The sequence below is a fragment of the Maylandia zebra genome, linkage group LG18 (assembly GCF_041146795.1).
Source record: "Maylandia zebra isolate NMK-2024a linkage group LG18, Mzebra_GT3a, whole genome shotgun sequence".
In the NCBI taxonomy this organism is placed as follows: domain Eukaryota; kingdom Metazoa; phylum Chordata; class Actinopteri; order Cichliformes; family Cichlidae; genus Maylandia; species Maylandia zebra.
Window position 1 is genome coordinate 17,013,717 of NC_135184.1, and position 21,832 is coordinate 17,035,548.

Sequence of the window (21,832 nt, forward strand, 5' to 3'; positions counted from 1 at the left end):
AATGAGAAGATGCTAGAGCGTCATTGGTTAAACACGGTAGAGGGAATGCTAATGACATGGGCATGAAAGGCTGCCAGAGGAAGTGGGTCACTAGTGTTTATTGATGATTTGAATGCTGATAGAAGTAGCAGGATAAACTCTGACATGTGCAGGGCTATACTCGCTGCTCAGATTCAGCCAAATGCTGCAAAACTGATTGGGTGGAGTATCACAGTGCAAATGGATAATAACCCAACACGTATTGCAAAAGCAGCCCAAGAGTCGGAAAAGAAATATGATATTCTTCAATTGCCAAGACAGTCACCTGATCTCAACCCAACACAACATGTTTTCCAATTCCTAAATATAAAACGCAGAGACCCACAGACCAGCAGCAATTAAAGATGGCTGCAGTAAACGCATCTCAAGGGGGTAAAGGCATCAGCTCGTGACGTCCATGGTTTCGAGACATTCTGCTGATCAGTATTGTACACACTCACACCACTATTTATGTGAAACTTCTGTTTCCACAAATGTTCCTTTTCTAGCACATGTTGTTTATCCTGCAAACAGAATAACTCAGATCAGGTTACAGTAAATTGACTTGTGACAAGTCATATATGTTTCTGACAATGACTTTCTTTTGCAGTATACGGCATAAAACACAAAAACCTCACTGAGATTAGGTACAAATGAGTGTGGCACACACAACAGAGCCAACTGAGTGCACTCTGTGCTGCGGTGGGGGCCAACCTGCTGCCAACAGTATTTCTGCAAGCCAGCCCCTGTCAGACCAGGCAGTCCAGAGTACATAGCTTGCCGGAAACCAGGGCAGTTTGATTGAGTTCCTGTTATTGACTACTTTTTTTGTGGATTGCAAACTTCTGCCAAGTTATTTTTTTCCCCTCTACCAGCTGTCAGAACACAGACTGTATAGAACCACACACCCAAGCTTTCAAGGCCCCAAGGCTTTCAACTCCAAATAGTCATTAGTCATCCAGTGGAAACCATACAAAACTTGATAACCAATTAAATGTATGAATGTTCCCTTTTATTCTTCATTTGTGCCATTGTGTTAAAGGCTATTTGTCTACATGCTGTGTTCTACAGCAGCTCCTCAGCTACTCTGGAGCAGGGAAACCCATAGCATCCCTCGGACAGTAAATCAACCTGGGGATTGGTATGCTCCTGTTCAGTGGAGGGCTAACTATGTGAAATGGAAGCGGTGGAGGTTAGGCGGTGAGAGGTAATGCATTGTTTGGCCCTTGTCCCAGCCCATATTGAGGCCAGTGCTGGCTGGAGACTTGAAAGTTGTGTTTGTTGTACAATAAGTTGTAGCACCATTGCCATCTGGGCATAGACCTTCAGTCAGTGCTACACAGGCGTGTGTGTGGTGCTCCGTGCCAGAAATAATAATAATAACACAAGAGGCCCATTCATTCTTCCCGCTCCAAGATGAATTTATCAACGTAATGATATTAGAGATTGAGAGAGGATTAGTAAAGTGGCAGACTTTAATTTATTTTTTAAATTAAATGCCACTTACGAGGGCATCCAGCATCCTTTAATCCACATAAAAACCAATGGGCAGAAATTAAACATGCATCATGCGCGTCATCATTTAAAGCCATGCATTATAATTTTAACAGCAGCGTAAGGAGAGCTGCAATTTTAAAAAGAAAATCTTCCTTATGTGTCTTTGAAAATGGAAAACATTTTCATGTTTTTCCCTAAAGCTGTGATTTTACTCATTAAGCACCTTGTGCATTTCAATAGGGGATTTTATAAATGTAAGCTGTAATTATAATTGTTATAATTATAGAAGTTTAATATTTCAAATCCAAGTGAGGTAGACAAATAGTTAAAGGGTGTTAAAAATCTTAGCTGTTAACAAGACCACCTGTTTGTTTATTTCTTTTAAAAGCGCGTCTCTCCGCACTTGTATCCCAGGGTCAGATACACCCTATGCTCATTCCTGGTATTCGTATCAATGTCCACACAAACAACCCTTTGCAGTGTGTAGCTCGACTACTCTATCCCTCCACCCATATCCACATCCTCTTCCGGCTACCTTCCGTAGTGAGCCTGAAGTGAAGCATGATATGAACACATATACAAACTGCCATGACCTCAGGTGGATGAAAGCAGGATTTTTTTTTTAAACTCAGGCTCTTTGCTCTCCAGATTTTTTGTGCAAGTGGAAAGGATTACATGGGATTCAACAACAAAGGGGCCTAAAACGTTTATCACATTACTTAAAGCTAAACATATAACACAATGCAGTGATTCACCTTTGCGCCTGAACCTACAGATACACAAGTTACAGCTGCACAAGATGTTTGCGGTGAAGCGAAGCACTGATGATAAAAAAATTATGAAGTTACCAAACTGTTGATATTTATTAGTGAAATAATAAATGAAAACAAGCCCAAGAAGAATAAGGGGAACGAATAAACAATTTGCTGGTGCGATACATCTCATTTATTTTCACTGGTCTTACTTTGGATCAAAGTGAGAGTCGTTAGGCTGCAAATTGCTAAAATTTACAGTAAGACTGATTTCTCCTTTTCTCCTCCTTGCACACAGGTGTGGAGCTGACAGCAGTCACCTGAAGTGAAATAGTACTTTACAATGTTGACAACAAGGTATTATGTTACCATAAGTATAATAGAAGGTCAACAGCAGGTGTTAGAGGAGATTTATGCTCCTGTGTTAAACCTACCCTGTAACCTGAGCTACACCTCCCTGGAGATGTAACAACACGTAGCATCAACACAGCCCACAACTATTGTGACTGGCATGCTCACTATCATGGAGTCCTCCTGTGTATTTCTGGATACTTTTACACCGTAGTGTTTGAAGTGAACTCACAGATGTTGTGCACAAAAGTAATTGGAATGGATGCGAGGGAATGTACAAAGAAATGGAAAAACTCGAGGGACAAATATGTTTGACTCATAGTCTCTATGAAGACCCAATACAGAAGTCTCCAAAGTCTTGGTTGGGCTGCGCAGGTGAAGGTTTCCCTGAGTTTCCGCTCTTTGGTCGTCACACCAACTGATCATCAACTCTCACTGTCAGCCAGTATTTAAGGACCAGCTCTTAAGTCCATTCTACACCTGATCATCTGCTACGTTACTGTGGTGATCAGGACTTTCCATCATATTCCTGTAAACCTTTCTTGTTTAATGTCTGCATTTCTCTGTTTCCTATTGTTCCTCTTTGGATTGAAGAGCACATCAACTCACTTGCTGACCCACCGTCCTATGACTCTTTTGTCAGGACTAAATGAAGCCAAAGCCCGCCTCCTAAGAATCCTCCTCCGATTACCTAAATATACAATTTTACTCACATCTAACGCAATACTGTGTACAATACATTTCAGGAGTGTACATACACAATACATTCCTGTGGAAGCCTTATCTGAGGATTCACCTAGATCAACTCACGTCTCCTCTCTCTCGTAGACACTGGTCCCCATAAACTTAACTGTCCTCTAGAATCCTGTTGGCTGCTTTTGATTCCACTTTGCTAACTGCCCTTTGTCCCATGATAGGTCGAGCACTTGCGCGTTTTACATCTCAAGAGACTTCAATAAAATTTTTGACCTTCACTTATAGGAAAATGCTACAGGTATGTATTCAGATGAAAATGCATCTATTAGCATATTATCAACACAAAATGTAGATTTGATTAATTTGTGGTCCCTACATTTGAAAATGCATTTGTCATTCACTGTTACCTAAGTAAGCCATGTAAATCCACATATGTAGGGATAACGATGAATAAGAGAACAAGACTAGAGAAAATTTTGGCTCAGTGGAAAATAGCGAATTAAATTCAAAGATTTTTATCACACTTTAACGTCTAATATTGTTATTAAATACTGCACCACCTGCACCTCCTGCAATAACAGCAATAACAGTGTTATTGTTATTAGCATGAGCCACGTAACATACATACATATTGGTCTTACAACACATCCCAAAACCTGCCTCTACTGAGTCCATATTGATTTCAAAGTGCCACCAAACCACCTGTCAGCAAACACAGCAATCCATTAAGAGCTACCCAGTGGTGCTGATTGCTTTGCCCCTGACCCCAGCTGCTTGTTTACACAGGGCATGGTTGCCAGTTGGGGGTGAGGGTGGAGAGGAATAATTAGAATTCCACAGAGTGGAGCTGTGGTGAAGGGTCCCCTCCACCTACAATGCACACAAACAGTCAGTCTCCATGTGATGGGCTGAAGCCAGGCTCCTGACACACTGCCGGCCCACTGCCTGCCTGCCTGTACGGGTAGAGCAGGGATGTGTTGTTACAGCTGGGGGAGGCTGAGGTGCCGAGAAGTCAAGTGACTTGACCGGGGTCATAGCACCCCTGTCAGCCACACACCCATGATTGCATGCGCACAGACTAAGAACTCAAAGTCGTATGCAGATACACACACTGTCCATCATCTTTTCTTTTCAGGGAAAGACTTGAATGTCAACTTAGACAAATTTATTGTCTGCACTGCCTCAGCTTTGAACAGGAATGTATTTATGAAACACCCTCAGATTGCCTGTTCTTCCTTCCTCTTGTGGATTATACCAGTCTTTCAATAAGGGTGCACTTTAAAGTCTACCTCACCTCAGGTCTCACCTTTCTTGTTTCATAGTTGACTTAATCTCTCTGAGTGCCAAGAACAGCTAAGAAAGGCAAACAGGCCACAAAGCAAGCCAATATCCTTCTCACTGCTGGGCGTTTTGATGTTTTTCTTCTACTTTCAGCCAGTAGGAGGCTGAATGCATACTGAGTCATCAACTTATCATCAATGAGCAAAGGTTTTGGTTGTTCCTGGTATATAGTTCTTCCCCCCCCCAGAGATTTATTATGAGTTTTAACAAAGAGGTTCACATGCTGTCTTTCTCTGTCTATTCTTTCCATTAGTTGCTCTGGAAGAAGATATAATATTTCAGACATCTCCCAGAGCACCACACCACCAGTCTCACCCTGCCCATGTGTGCCCATCTGTGTGAGGCTGTGTTAAACTGACCACTATTTGGTTTCTGACAGGGTATAGGAGCATGTTTCCACCTCATGAGTCAGTCTGGCGAGACCCAGGTGTTTTTAATCCAAACTCCGAACAGTCCCTGAAGAAGATTGATGAGCCTTGTTATATATGTCCAGACAAATAGTAACAGGGACTACACTCAGCTGTGCCAGACAGCAAACACACACACACACACACACACACACACACACACACACACACACACACACACACACACACACACACACACACACACACACGTTCTCTTTCAATAGGTGTGCTCTTAAGTGAATTATTGGCTGAATCAGTGAGAGGATGAGTTATGGGTTGTATGTATCTTTTGGAGAAGCTGGAGGGCGTGTGCCTCCTTGTTTAAGCGTTGGCCTGTGGCAGCAAGGAGACAAATAGATTTTACTCACTGTCTCAGGTCAAGCAACTTCATTAAAAATCCAAAATAGAGAAAGGAAAAGAATTTGAGTGATGAACTGCTGCAACTGCTGCATAATTGAGCTAAAAGCAAACTTAATCATGTTAACATGGTGACAATAACCTTTTAGCACATGAACTCAAGACAGTGCTGGTTCCAAACAGCTTTCCTAGCATGTAGTGCATAACAGGAGATTGTCTGCTTCACACATGTTCCCAGTTGGAAATAGGCCTGCTCTGTTAGGCCTAGAAGGGTTTGGTGCTTGATAAAAGTCACAAGATACACACTCACTCATTGTGAATGTGCTGTTCTCGCACTGCTGCAGTTGTACATCCATGGTAGGTTGATCATGACCACTGGTTGGTGTAATCACTTTTTTCAGTAACTCAGTAATGCAACATGCTACTGTAGTAAATTCAGTAATTACATTACAGTTGCTACTTTCATTTAAGAAGTTCTTTAGTTATCTGCACACTGGGCAGATAGAACAAGGATGCTTTTTTCTTCCTGGGCACTTCTGCAACAGCTTGTGTGCAGGAGGAGGACAATGGTGGAGCGGTCTAGAACTTTTCAGGAGTGGAGATATGGACATGACTTTTGTTTTTATTGCCAAAAGGACTAGAGCACAGAAACTTCATCCAAGTCAGAAACAGTTATACTGCTAACAGAACTTTGGCTCTTTGCGAGCGTCTGCACAGACAGCATGCTAACGCTAAGCTAGCTAAGAACCCAGAGTGATTTTAAGCTTGACCCAGCCCAGCAGCCTGAGCCTGATCCTCAACAGATAACAAAAGCAGTGATGTGCAAGCAGACTAGAAGCCTCTGTTTGTACTTATTCATGTTTCTACAGTAGAATCACTGTGGTGATTGCTCTGAGGGCTGGTTTCATGCTTTGTGTTTTCGACTTTGTGTTTAACCTAACAGAAAGATTGTATGTGTCCTCTTTGGATATGGATTTGTGTTGGTGTGTGGAACTATAGCCCGAGACCCTAGACCGGTGTGTGCATTACACGTTTTGCTGTGATGCTGACGGTCTATTGTATAACTGGTAATTATGAGACAGTGTGTTGCAAGTTATTTTATGTAGTAATGACAAAGTAATGTAATGAGTAGTGGCCGTCCGACTGCGGTCTGGGGTGTGGGGCCTCCCTGCTGCTGCGGAGTCGGGGTGGTCTGCCTCTCCCCACCGCAGGGAAAAGGGTAACACCACCTGGGTCTGGGTGCAATTCCCCCCTCCAGGGGCAAGGGTACCTAGACCCGGTTTGTAGAGTACGCTTGGGGAGTGTGATTGTGTGTACAGCGTCTCTTTATGTCTGTCTCCACGTTGGTTGAGTGTGGAGTGAGTGCACATGAGAGCATGAGGGTGGGAATGGATGTTTGTGTCTGTGTGTGCCTGTATGTCTGTGTCTATATGTCAGGTTGGGTATCAGACGCCACCTCTCTGGGGACACCTCAGGCCCTCCAAGGTTTGGAGGCCTATCTCCACCCACCACCACTTCCCCTGCCGGTGGCGGACTCCCTCAGGTGTCGGTGTGTTGGTGGTTCTTTGTGTCTGGGGGTGGGCGTCCGGGTACACACCGGCTCACTCCTTGGCGGCCGCTTGTCGGGGCCTGGGGCCTGGGGCTCGCTCGGGCCCCCTTTGGAGGTGGGGTGCCCCCGGCCTCTCGGCCTGGGGCTCGGTCACTCAGGCACAGCTGGGGGCCGGCGGAGCTCACGGGCGCGTCACTGCAACTCCCCCTGACTTCTGCTCCGCGGCTGCTGGGCGAGCCCTCATCTGGGACTCTCCTCGGCTCTTACTGGAACAGTGGCGCGGCTGCCCCTCTGTTGGTCTTCCATGGTCTCTTGTGTTCTGGGGGCCTCTGGATGTCTGGAGTTTTGATCTCCTCCATACCCGCTTCACACCCTGGAGGACGGGGCTGTGGCCCCCCCACACTCCCTAGCAGATCATTACATGGAGAAACCTTTGGAATGCAAGCATGCTGATCCACACAGGTATGCACACATGGGTATTCACAGACGCGGACTAAAGCTTTCTTGGCTGCTGCCTCAAAGCACACTGTGCGCTGTCTATCTTGCGTGCTGCACAATATCGTTTATTATTTAGTAAATATTGATATCTATGACTAGCTAGTTTATTGTGATGGTGCTTTGTTTTCTCTATTATTATGTTGCTCTTTGTTGTTTGCTGTCTCCTCTGTTTGTTTTTTTTGTTGTTTGTTTTTTTTTTTTCTCCATACAGGTGACCCAGGAGTTCTTTTTTTTTTCTCTCTCTTCCCCCCCCTTCTCACCGTCTCTTCTCCCCTTTGGTTTTCTTTCTTTCTCTCCCCCTCTTTCTCTCATTCATTCCCCCTGTCCTATTTATTAAAAAAAAAAAAAAAAAAAAAAAAAATGACAAAGGATGAACTGAAGCTCTGCCATCACGTAATGTCGCATACTGCTGTTTCTGATGTCATTTAGAAAAAAAAAAAAAAAAAAAAAAAAAAATGTAATGAGTAGTGTAACTAATTACTTTCTCTGGTAAATAATTACGTAACATACTATATTGCTTTTAAGACAAGTAACGAGTAATGTATAACACGTTTCTTTTTTTGAGTAATGACCCCAACACTGATGATGACTGAATTGGGTATGGGCACACCTGGCAGGTTAAAGAAAGTTTTGTTATGTTCTCACAGCAGATCCTTTGGGCAATGAGTAGAAATACTCTGATACAGTTCTTCAGTGCCATGCTAATGTCTGTTTGCATCTTGTTTCTGCTCCACACTGGCGAACAAAACAGCTGTTGCACATTTAGTCAAATATAATATTTGCCATGTTAACAATAATAGTTTAGCATTGCATCATGCTAACAAGTGCCATTTAGCATTAAGCATGGCGTATAGCTGTGGCACATGAGAATGTAATTAATTGTGCTTACACTTGGTCACAAACCAAAGGAACTATTGGATAAAATGAAACTGAAATCTCTTCTGGTGAGAAAGTTGCTACATGCTGCCATATCAGCAAAACCCTATTGTTTTACAGTATTTGGTCTTTGCTAAGGAGGGCTGCTGCTTTTGATCACCCATAACATCTGTGACACAGCGGGACTGACTTTGTATGAGAGGAAAGTGCTGGCACCAGGAGCTGGGCACTGTGGGGGCCCCTGGTCTTATCAGCAATGCAGTCATAAGGCAGACTGATGGGGCTTATGGGCAGGGACACAGTGGGAGACAGAGTGGGAGAGAGGAGGAGGGAGAGGGGTGACTGTGTGACTGCTCCATACCCTTGAGTTTGGGTTTGTTCTCCCGGGGAAACCCTGCTGTGCTGAACAGGCATGCAGAGAACCGATAACCATGATAGAGGATGAATAGATGTGAGAAAAAAATGAAAGGGGAATAACAATCCATGGCAGTCATACTTACCCAATATGGTATTTTTTTTTTTTTTTTTTAAAAAGAGTGACTCTCCCATTGTTTTTTGGCGTATGCTTGGACGACCACACCTTGTTGAAAACATGTCTGTGGACTCCAATCCTTGATAGCTGGGAACACATTTCAAAACAAGATAGAAATACACTCATCAGCCACAACAGCGACAAGTTAAGTGAATAACACTGATTATCTCATTAAAATGCAATATTACACCGGCTCCAAGCATTCATGCGGTCCTACTTTGACGCCTAACACCCACCTAAACATGGTTAAGACCATGAATGGTTCCTAAAATAAAGCTGCATGTCCTGACAGCCCGCAGAAGGACAATGTGCAATGCCACACTGCAAAGCCGACTTTTGAATGGCTCAAGGAATCTGGATCCAACCTCTAGAACCCAATGTGCTTGAGCATCTGTGGATGCAGAACCTAACAAGTCTCAAGACCAAAACAATTTGTGTCAAAGTCCTGGTGTCAAAAACCCGAGGCCCACCCCAGAAGTTGCACACCCATGTCAGACATGGTCAGATGTGCTTTGCCAACACAGGATTGGACAAACACTTACTTTCTGCCTGGTGTGTCTATGTAATAAAATGAAATCTATAAACTATGACTTAAACTGCACAACAACTTGCTGGATTAATGTGTATATTGCTTGCTTTTGTGTGTTTGCAGAGTACATATTTTACTGGCACAGTCTGGTTCTCTTCTGGTCTCACTCTTTATTTTCCAGCCTTTTTTCTTTAAGAGCCTGCAATTCCTCAGGTTGCTGCTGCAGTGGAGGACAGGCCCGTGGGGAGTCACCACTGTAATGCTAAACTGAGCCGTTTACCACTGTGTGTCTGGTGCCAGCAGGCCTGGTGCACACACACACACACACACACACACACACACACACACACACACACACACACACACACACACACACACACACACACACACACACACACACACACACAACAAAATATTCTTTCCAGTTCAACTCACTGTGCTGCTTAACTGCATCAGCCACCTTATTCAATTAGAGCTTCGTTAGAAGCCATTTGGGCAGCAATTAGCTTGATTGACTGAATAGTGATTTATGGAGCTGGGAGCAAGATTTTCCCTATGCTTGCTCTCCTGCATGTCTGGTGGATATCTGCAGTTGTTTGGTATATGATATCCACATAAAATCATGACAAGCAGGTGTGGGGAATAAGTGATGTGGCGAGTGGAAAGGAAGGGAAAGGGGAAAGGTTGATTGAAATTGTGGAAAAAGAGCCAGACTGTAGAAAAGAGACAATGGTGGGAGCAAAAAAGGCAGGAAAACTGAATAGATATAGTATAGATACCAAGATATCTAGACAGACGGAAAGCCTTTTTGGTAGGCTGCTCTCTATTGAGTTCAATATAAAAATAAATAACAAAAGTGAGTTGGAACTGGAGGAAAAGCGGAAGGGAAAGTGTTAATAAGCATTATTTGGCTCACTCCGATGACCCGTTGGAGGAGCTCGTCTCTCTGGGATTGCAGCCGAGGGGCCGGAGCAACATAGCTTCCTCCTCAGGATGTCAGTAAGGAAGGGCCACGCCATGTTCGTCTGGGCTGCTGCCTACTTCTTATCTCAGTTTCTTTCTCTTCCTTTTTTGAGCTCAGCCTCAATATCATATTATTATATCTCTGTGTTATCTATGTTTCAAAAAATCTGGAAAGCCTGGAAACTGTCACTCCTTCATGGGCATAAATATAAAAAGTGCAGGACACTTGGTAATAAAATGTTAAAAAGAAAAACAGAGAAACTATATTTAAAAGCAAAACACTGCTATAAAATGTTTAAAAAGAAATATTCAGCTCCGCTGCCTCATTTGTAAAAAGCTTGTGCATATACTGTATACATATGACTGATAAGGGATAACTTTGCATTATACTTAGCAACTCATGGACCCTGACTAATCTGAGCTGTGGGTTTACAAAGAGCCACAGTATTTCCACCAGATAACTATCTTTGGCTTTTTCCACACAGAATGTGAAACTTGTGCTATGTTTACACATTGTGTCCACACACAAATCTGATATTTTTGCTGACCGAGTTTTACACTGAAAACTGTGGACCTTTTTAAATCTGGGTAGGCAGAAAAGAAGACTTCATGTGGTCAAGATGCCCACATTCACTACCTGACTGTGTCATTTATATATATAAAATTCCACAATTTATTCTTTGTGCTATTGCGGCGTCAGGCATGTCTACAAAGGTGCTCTGACACACAGATAATGGATTAAATTACATGGAATGAAATGATCTACACTCCCAGTTTGTAGAGACATTACATTTTATTGATAAAAGTAGACTGGGTTGTGATATATTACAAGTAGTAGCTAAAAACATATTGTATATTGAGGGAACGTGCACAGTTGTTCATCATTCTTTGGGGGGACACCTCAGATGTTGTTCCCCAAACAGTTTCTAAGGAGTTTATCTAGTTTTGGGCAAATACTTTATCTTCAAGACTTATATTTTGGAACAGAAAAAGCCAATTGAACATAGTGATAGCAAAATAATGAAACTTTACTGAATAAAATGTTTTAAGAATATAACAACAGCTCTCTTTAGTATCTACAGTAATTAAAGTAATATGCATCTGCTGGTAAATATTGCTATTAGTGTCAAAATGTGCTGCGTTATCAACATTTGAACCAAAACTGTTAAAAATAACTGGGTTATTTTATTCCTGAGCATCATACTGCAGATTCACTTTCTGACACTTCTGGTCTCCCTGAAAAGGTTTGCGAACAGGAAACACTCCAGTCAAGTGTAGTCAAGTGGTGCAGGTGTATCAAGCAATCAATCACCCAGTATGGACCAGTGCAGGCACCAGTATTTTGGCCTAAAACAGTTTGTTTTTCCAGGAAGTTCAGATAGATAACAACACATATGGTGCACCACCATCCTGCAGATGAACATCAGTTGAATTGTTAATTGTTGAATTGTTAACGTGGACTTGAACTGCCATTTAGCCTTTACTTGTGACACTTTAGACTGTGGTTTGTCAGATAAATAATACTGACATATTAAACAGACTTATTATACACCCAGAAGGTGTCTAGTACTCCCGATGCCTCCTTCTGGTCTCTTTATCAATCGGCAAACAAGTAAAAATGGGTGTCTGCCCCTCGTTCTATGGAATTCCAGTCTTTCCCCAGTGTCCCATTTTCCTGCCTGCTAATGTAATCGGAGGGAAACAGAGTCAGCTTCCCAACACCACAACTTCCAGATAAGGTCCATTTATCATATGTCATTCCTATCTCTGGAATGACCAGATTGAGTTTTAGACCCTGTAAAATCACTGAACAACGCTCCAAAGGAGCAAGTGGAATTGGTTGGTGTCTAGCTGAGGTCTAGCTTTTGGCTATGGTGGGAATGATAGCATGTCATTCAGGTACTGAATGCCACTGACATGGTTTTAGAAATCGTGGAGATGACATTTATAGATTAAGCAGAGAGTTAAAAAAAAAAGGAAGAAAAACTTTTTCTGAGTGGTTCCCTTTTTGAAAAGAACCGTGCCTCACCTTTAATCACACCTAAAGTGCGTGTTGATTACAAATGATGGGCTTTTCCTGTAAATTTGTCAGATTTGTCAGGGGATAACATGATGAAATTTGCTTCAAGATAAATCTGTCTTCTCAACTTGCTCATGGTGTGGCGAGGTGCCAGAAGCCTCAGCAGGCACACACAGACACACACACACACACATAAACAGACGCATGCTTACAGAAGCCCAAACACAACCACACATTGGATGGCAGGGTCAAAAACAGGAGGTTTAGGTCAGATTTGCCTGTGCCTGTTTTTTACCACGCTTGATTGAATCAAACAAGGTTCAGTGTCGTTAAATGTTGTGGCAAGCCCTAATCCTCTCACCTCTTTGGTTTCAAGACAGGAGGCGCTTTAGTCTGCTTGCTGTCTGTAACGGCAGACTACATTAGTGCTGGTCTTGGCTGAAAAGACTACTTGTATTTCAGAAGTCAGGCCTGGGGCTTTTTCCTCAGTGCATGGAAATTCTTAAAAGACTGGCGTGACTTCAGGAAAACATTACCTGCGGCAGTGTTTGCGGTGAGGAGGGCACTATGTGCCAACCTTCACTGGCCACTGGGCCTGCATGAAAGCCTGACAGAGTTACCTACTTAGGCTTTCCATGTGCGCCCACACCAAGCACACTACTTGGCTAGTAGGAGATCCAAATTGCCTGTGGCCGTCTTGCTGGAAATAGAATCCACAGTCCTGCAGTGTATTGAAGTGCCTGTCATGTCTACAAAGACCAGAACGCAATCCTGGATGGAATAATAGCCACACATGTGACACTAAACATGTCAATAATTACTCATTGCACAAGAAAACGAGGCGGACTGAAACTCAAAGTTAAAGGTAAACCAAAAAATTGATCTAAAAACTATGATGGGAAATGTTGATGTTAATCCATCTGCAAGCACTTTCTTCAGACTGCTGTTGCATATCTGATATATTCTAAGGTTATACACACACACACACACACACACACACACACACATATATATATATATATTTATATAGTGTGTGTGTGTGTGTGTGTGTGTGTGTATTGATTGCTCTGAGTTTTTATTAGTTGTTTGGTTACTTATTCTTTGTCTTTCAACAAAACTACCAAATGAATGATTTCAAGTATGCAGCAGCTACTTTGATAAGGCCAGACATACTCCTGAGATGTTAAAGGCCAAAGATCCACCTAATCCAAACATAATTCTCTGGGTCATCCCAGAGACAGTGTAAGGGTGGAGGTGTATCTGTCTAAGGACTTAAACTGTGATTTGGCTCTGCATTAAGGGGAGTGTCCACACTCCATTACTGTGACCACCTGACCTCCACCAGACAGCAGAATGCAGGATATTCACAGCAGGAGCTTCTATTCATAGATCTCTGTACCTCTTTAATTACTGCTCCACCCACACACGGGTGACTATGTATTTGTGGATGCTATTCATATAAGATATTGCAACTTAACGTGGCAGTATGAAAGTAAAAAAAAAAGCAGCCAAGTGTCAGCTTGCTCAGTAGGCTGACGAAGCTTGCTCTGTAGTATCCGAGTGGCGTTTGATGGCAAGTATTGAATGGAAAGGCCTGCATTTTATCTCTGAGACAGAAAGAATAAAAGCAAGAAAGGAAAAAAGAGAATGAGGGAGACAGACAGCGGTGGAGAAAGGGAGCTAGGAGTTAGAGTGAGAGAGGCCAGGGAGTTAAGGGAGCGCAGCTGACAGGAGCTTCCTCTGGGTCCGGTGCCTGTTTTCCAAAGGAAGTGCAGGAGACCTAATCTGTGGCCCCCAGAGATGGGGGACCTGGTGGCCCCCGCTTATTGTCCAGTTTATCATCTCCTGCTTTTGATGGGCCTTTCTTCATATTGGACAGGGACTCCTCGTGAAAAAGAGCCACAGGAGACAAAGAGGGCGGCACAAAGGGAATTTTAAGTAAGATTGCATGTATCACTGAAACGTGGGGGTTACCAAGCATGGAAAAAAGCTCTCTGCTGTCTTTGCTGCAGTTATGCATTTGTGTGCACTCATTATTAACCACAAATCAATACAATCTTTACAATATTTAATGTAGTCAGCACACCAGATCTGTGTCGCGATAAGTGATGTAATTCTCCCTGTTTCCCCGTCTAAGAGGTAGAGTCAATTAGGGGAAAACACCATGGGTTGTGAGGTCAGGAAGTCGATGCAACCACTAGAGCCACAGTTTGTCAGGCTGTCACTCCATAATGAACAGCTGAGGAAGTCATGTGCTCTCTCTCCCTCACTCTCTCTCTCTCTCTCTCTCTCTCTCTCTCACACACACACACACACACACACACACACACACACACACACACACACACACACACACAAACACATGCAGAGTGACGCTTCCATTCCCTCAGTAGAGATTACATTGACTCACATTCATTTCCCAGAGACTCACTCAAAGCCCCAACCTTAACTACTACTCACCTATTCCTCACACCTTTAGCTTGCATTTAAAAGTAATGATTTAAGAGGAGGGACCTCTGAATACGATGGGTATTACACACACACTCGATCAAACGCAGGAATCATTTTTCTCATTTGCACTTTCTCACTTAAACATTTGGTTTCCTGTATAGTTTTGTGGCAGATATCACCTATGCACGTGTACTGTACTAGAGTCAACTTTGGCCATAACCAAGGCATGCAGTTTGAAGCATTGCATCAAATTCCCCATCCCCATCCTTCCACTACTCTTTGTGCTATTTTGGTTCTTTTACACACCCTCACCCTTTTGTTCCCACTGATTAGGGGGTCCACTCCAGGGAGTGGGTCCTGCAGCAGGGATGTCCGATGACCGGGACCCTTCCTCTGAGGGCTGCCAAGACACTCAGGTGTTTGCACACACACACACACACACACACACACACACACACACACACACACACACACACACACACACACACACAGAGTTTCCTCCTTCTTGTATCCCCACCTGCGACTGTAGTCTGCTGCTTGAGCTATTATTGTCATCATCACCGGCTTCATGACTATTATGACTAATGTTAAACTAACCACCATCTGTTGGCCGTTCTCAACACTACTTGGCAAGTCTGCTTTATTTGTTTTCAAGTTTTATTAAAGCTGTTTCTTATTTTACTAAAATGCATTAATGTTCGGATCTTTATCAGCTGGGTGGTGGTTCACCCCCAGTTTCCTCAGATTAGTGAGTGGAGCCACCCGCACCTTCAAATCAGAGGTGAAAGCTGAACAGTAAACATCCCGCCACATTTCACACTGCTTTCTGTCTTACAATGTGAGGACGTGGGCTGGACTTTATGGAAGATTTGTTCTGTTGTTACTAGAGTAAAGTACATTAGGGCATCCCTGTTTATTCGGTTTGTTATGCAGCAACACAAATCTGAAAGGACTATGTTTGTCACATATGTTTGTTGTTAACCTTGACCTTCATTTTCATCCTGCATCCATCATCGAGCCATCCGTTTTCATTCTCTGTTGTATTCTGTCCAACTACGATCGATTGTGTTGATAGCAATAACATTTCATAAGGAATTGAAAAAGTGCTCAGTGCTCTTGTGGGCCTATCAGCCTTTTTCAGTACTGCTACCAGTGTTGGGAAGGTTACTTTTAAAATGTATTCCATTACAGAATACAGAATACATGCCCCAAAATGTATTCTGTAACGTATTCCGTTACGTTACTCAATGACAGTAACGTATTCTGAATACTTTGGATTACTTAATATATTATCATGCTTTTTACAACAACGTGAATGTACTATTGCTGTGTGATTTATTACTATTACTGAAGGTCCGCGTCTCCGAACTGTAGTAAAGGGACCTCTGACTAATACGGCGGGGTCCCTGTCGGCTCGTAGCCGAAAAATAGCTTTACTTTGTTGTGTGGGTCAACTTTTCTTGCGAGAGACAGAGAGAGGCGTTGAAAGACTGCTCCAACGGAACTTATTGTTTTCGGAGGAAAACACGAACACGGTGTACAGTCGAGTCTTAATAGCTTACTTACAACTGGGCTCGTCAGGCACTCTTCTTGGCTGAAGTGGTTATTATTATATTTACATGCTTCCAGCTCCCGTTTTTCCTCGATGACAACTCGTACCTTTCCACTCCCCTTTTTCTCCCTCCTCGCGCTCACAGACCCATAACGTGTATGGCAGTCCATTCTCCCTGCAACACGGACTACACTGCCCATGATGCTACATTCTTGTAGCATTCTGCCTGTTAGCTTAGCACAACAACAACGAAAATGCGCTCTCTCACCCAAGAAACACACAGTCGCAGAGAGAGCGTCGCCCTGTAACCATGGCAACCGTAACGCTGCCGCCTGGAACAAAAGAACGTAGCTGTCAAACAAAACCGAAACAGTCCTGACCCGCGACAATATGAAACAGGAAAGTACTGCAGTGTAATCCATTTATTTCAACAAAGTAACTGTATTCTGAATACCACCTTTTTAAACGGTAACTGTAACGGAATACAGTTACTCATATTTTGTATTTTAAATACGTAACGGCGGTACATGTATTCAGTTACTCCCCAACACTGACTGCTACTAATATTAGATTGCTCCCTGGAGTCCAACTCTGAATGACCACTTGCACGTGCACATGTATAATGTATAATGGGCCTTAAGCTTGGGTGAACATCAACTTCTGACAGACATGAAAAGTTATGTTGAGGATCATCTACCACCCAGAGATCAAACAAGAACGTGACCAGGTTTATTTTTATCTTTATTTTTTTTCAGTTGCATGTTGTGCATTTTGAATTCTTCCCAAGAGTCTGAAAATCAGCACTGAGCTTTCTGTAATTTTCTTGGTGAGAACTTTTTGGACAGTTGCTCCCATTCACAGCAAACTGAGAAGGCTTGAGTTTTACTGGCCACGCATACACAACGTTTGCTGACCTAGAAGCCAGATTTGGCTTGCTGTGACTTATTCCTCTACCCTAAATTAATTTCAAGCTGATGCATGTCTGTTTGGATGATACGGATAAGACAGAGCGTGTCACATTTAAATCATGTGTGCTGTTAACGACTTAGTTTTTTGAGATCACCTTAATAACACAGTCTTTTTAAAATATTTTTAACCTGCAATACAACATATATCAGCTGCTGAAGAGGCTTAAATTTACCTGTAGGATCATAATGTGTAGATCTTCTATTTTTGGTGCCAAGATAGACAACTGTAGAATCAGTTTTACCCGAGTAACAACTGCCACAAAATTGAAGCCTTTGTGTAATTTTGTGTGAAATTTTAAACTTGCATATCCAAAAACCACTTGTAATTTCAGGTGGTATATCTCCCACTGCAAACCACTCTTTTGCTGAGGCAAAAATGGAAAGATTGACAGCGATAGCAACAGTAACCGAGGGGGGCGGGCCTCGGTACTCAGAGCACCCTCTAGGCCCCACACATTTTCCTCTACATGAACTATGTGTGCCTCTTTCCCTCCCCTTTCCCTGTCTCTCGCACACACACACACACACACACACACACACACACACACACACACACACACACACACACACACACACACACACACACACACACACATTCCTGCAATTAATGTCAGGACTTTTCTTACTCTCTGAAGCTATGCATCAAGCAGAATAGAGAGCTGACCTCAGTTCCTTTCAAAAGGAGCCTCTAATCCAGCGTTCTTAACTCGATTACAGAGTGTCAGAGGGATCAGAGAAACTCTCTCACCTGTCATCTATCACAATGATGAGACACTGTGAGCTATGAAATCCCGCCAGTGGGAAAGCAGACAGAGGAGAGCAAATGAGAGCGTGACATTTAAGGTGGTGTTAAAGAGTGCTTCATACCTTTCTACACGAGTGACAAATTGCAAAGGTTCAACCTGCACACTTAACTTAGTAATATTAGAAAATCAGGGATTCCTAATTAGTAGATTCTAAATAAGTAATTGAAGACAATACTACATAATAAATTAATAGCAGAAAACGGCAATTTTTAATGTTAAGTTCTCTTGAGAGCAGACTTGAAATTGCATATTAATTAAGAAATTATGAATGTTTATATTTCTACATTTTTCTTGTGTATTTTTTTCTCCTGATTATCAGATACTGAGCAAAAGCGATAGAGGAATTCTATCTATGGATTTCTTATTTTTATATACCGTGTCTGATTGGTTGGAAAGAAATGGTTGCAAAATCCAAACAACCAGGCTCACATCTTTCTTTTCTCTGGAAACAAGGCATCTATTAAAAGTACTGAAAAAGACAAATATGTGAAATACTTTTGAACGTCTTGCCTTTTTTACAGTGCACTGTGTACACCCAGGGTGGGACCCTCTCATCATGACCTTAGTGTATCATTTTAGTCGCCATGGTCCTTTAATGGATGGTTTCGCAGACTTGTGGAGGGGAGCGAGTGACCACCACAGGAGCCTGTGATGTTGACTGATCAACTCTCTCTCACTCTTTCTCTTCCCTTCGCTTGCTCTTGCCTGGTATGTGCGAAAGCAGGAAGGAGCACGATTCACCGGTGGCTCATTAAAAGCCATTAAGGAGCAGCACGCAGACAGGATGCGGGCAGTGAATAGAGGAAAGCGGGGCAGAGCTATGGACACTGTTACTCACTCTACTCCCCCACCCCACCTCCCATGCCTCCTCTCCATCACACACACGCACACACACCCATACACATTTGCACTCTGTTATCTTCTCCACACAGCACTTCCTATGGCCCCACACATATTCCAACTAGCCCCTGCTCTTAGCTCTGCCAACTCGCGGTTCACGCCCCTCTGACCTGAGCTTGTGATGAACAGGCATGGTGATAACACATTTTTCACTTTGCTGCTCTCGCTATCTCTTTGTCTGACACCTTATCTCTTGTCCACTCTCTTTGTTTTCACATCACTTTGCCCTTTCTCACCTCATATTCTCCATCTCGTTTGATAGTGGCCATCTTTTTTGGCACAATGCTTGCACCGATGGAGCGGAAAAGCCTTGATAAACGGGCCCAGAACACAGCCTGGCGTACTGTCTGGGACCTCTGGGTCACAGAGTTATTTAGAAAAAGGGGCCTGTTTAGTGGGATTTTAGTTCTATGGCGTCAAACGGGAGCTCCACCTGAATTTGACCTTGAACCTGGGAGGGTAGGTATTATCTGCTGTCCTGACTGATGGATAAATTGGGATCATCCTTTGGGTATTTTCCAGGGAACTAACTAAGTTTGTTAATATAACTTCACTGGTCTTTTTTTTCCAACCATAGCTTCCCATTGAAAGGAATGTTAATGAGTGAAATTAATCAGTTCAACTGTTGTGTAAAAACTGAAACACTGAGCTAAAAGACCACAGAAAGCCCCAAAAGATTTGTCAACAAATGGAGCCTGTGGGCTCGTCATCATCAGTGACCACTTTCACACTATGTGTTTCTACACCATAAATATGTTTGTTTGTGTATTGTGTGGTTTTCTTTAAGCGCCGATGATTTCCTTCCACAATTAATAACTCAATTTGCGTTAAAAACAGTGTTTTTGTTTGGGCTCTGAGGAAATCCGATAGCATACCCTTCCTGCATTTGGTGGTCCATCAGGTCTCCCTTTCTGAAACCACACATTTGGCAGCTCCCTCCTGGTCTTTAAGCTTTTCTTTAGCTGGGATTCTGGAAAATGCACGCTTCTTTCCCCAATATACAAATGAGCATACACAACGTTGGAAGGTGGTACATCGTAATCACATGAATGTATGGACTAATCACCGCGTCATTATCATAATTAAAGACATTCTACTGTGTTCACGTGTGTTCACTCTTTGTTTGCCACATTATTGCTTTGATTCACTGGCACGCTGCAGACTCAGCTTCAACACTGGCTGTGTGAGTATTTTGAAACTCCTCTGTTGTGTTTCACTCTAACACTGAGCTAAGAGACGTACTGGCACTGTTCAGACTAAAAAAAAACAAAAAACGCTGGCTGTGGTTTGGAGTAGAATGGCTGAGGATCCCTTGCCAAAGACAAATATAAATATAGCAGCGTCATTATCTGCAGCAGTTAACCAGGATCCTTTTCCCTCTCCTGCTCGCACGTGCTGCTTGCAGGTGTTGCCATAGCAAGTAATCCTGTTTATTCAACTGCCCTCCTCTCGCTCTCAACAGAAGTTCCACATTGGTGTTTGCAGGGTTTAGGAAAATCAAATGGAGGGCAATCAGTCTGTTTTGACAAGGCAAAACTCTGCTAGCCTTGATGAGTGCTTGGTGCAGATTTCCCAGATGCGGCTGATTAAAATATTTGTTCGCACATAGGGCAGGTGTGCTATGTATAATATGGATTTTGGCTGAGTTGATAAATTTTAAAAGAAAATTTTGGACGATTGTAGTCAAATAATTTTGAATCCAGCAGCTGTATTTACATTTCGTATGAGATTAAATTAGAACTCTGCAGTGATTCACACGAGGATTTTCTCCTGCTGTTGCCCGTTTTCAGAGAAATCGGAGTAGGGGCTTGGCTACACATTAGTTCAAATGATTATTACTGTAAGTTAAAGCTATACTTCAGATATTTGTCACCACAAAGGACTGAGCCTGTTTCTTCTTAAAACAAGTCAAATGGCTATCCTACTAAATAAAAATAGCTGTGGTAAAAGGGCAACACAGACTCAGCCAAACAATGCATGTAGTGAAAGACATGGAAGCTGATCTGATCCCGTCCTGTTGTCACGCAGACGTGAGATGACACATTAAAACACAAGCATGAGAGATTTTTTATGAATGGGATAACTACGAGAAGATGTGTCCACTGAGAGACAATAAAATCACCATCCAGAACGCATTTATCGCCACAATCACATCAATATGTGATAAATTTGTCTCCTGTCATTGTCTCATTTCCTGCGCTTAAAATAAGAAATCATGTTTCCTTTTATCCCCTACTTGTATGGCAGCCACATAGGAACAACTGGACGAGGATATTCATTCCAAAGCTATTTTTCAAATAAGTAAATCAAAGCAGTATGTTGCCTCGTTGGTCTGTTTTCAATGTTTAGTGGTCTGGGAAATGTTGTCACATGCTCTGACAACATTGTTAGCTACTACTGTGTCAGTCCTTACTGGCACAGGGGCTTAGTGTTGTGCAAAATGTCCTTGGTTGATGAGCAGTGAGGTTTTACTTAATATATTGCCCCTTCATCTTTCGTGCCGATGATGACCCGACTGCACAAAATCTCCCTCCGGGGGAATACTGCAATCTGTTTGTGGTTTGCAGCTGGATGCAGGTGATGGAGCCTGGAAGACAGCTGTGTGTGAGTGGGACTGGAGTACATATGAAGCCAAGAGGCTGGCTTCCAAAACCTGTAAAGAAACTCGGTAACGAAAGCATTTTAAATTTAAACAGCAGTAATGAACAAGAGATAATCAGCCTTTGATTAACTGCTCAGTGTCTGCAGAGCTTATGAGAAGACATTGCC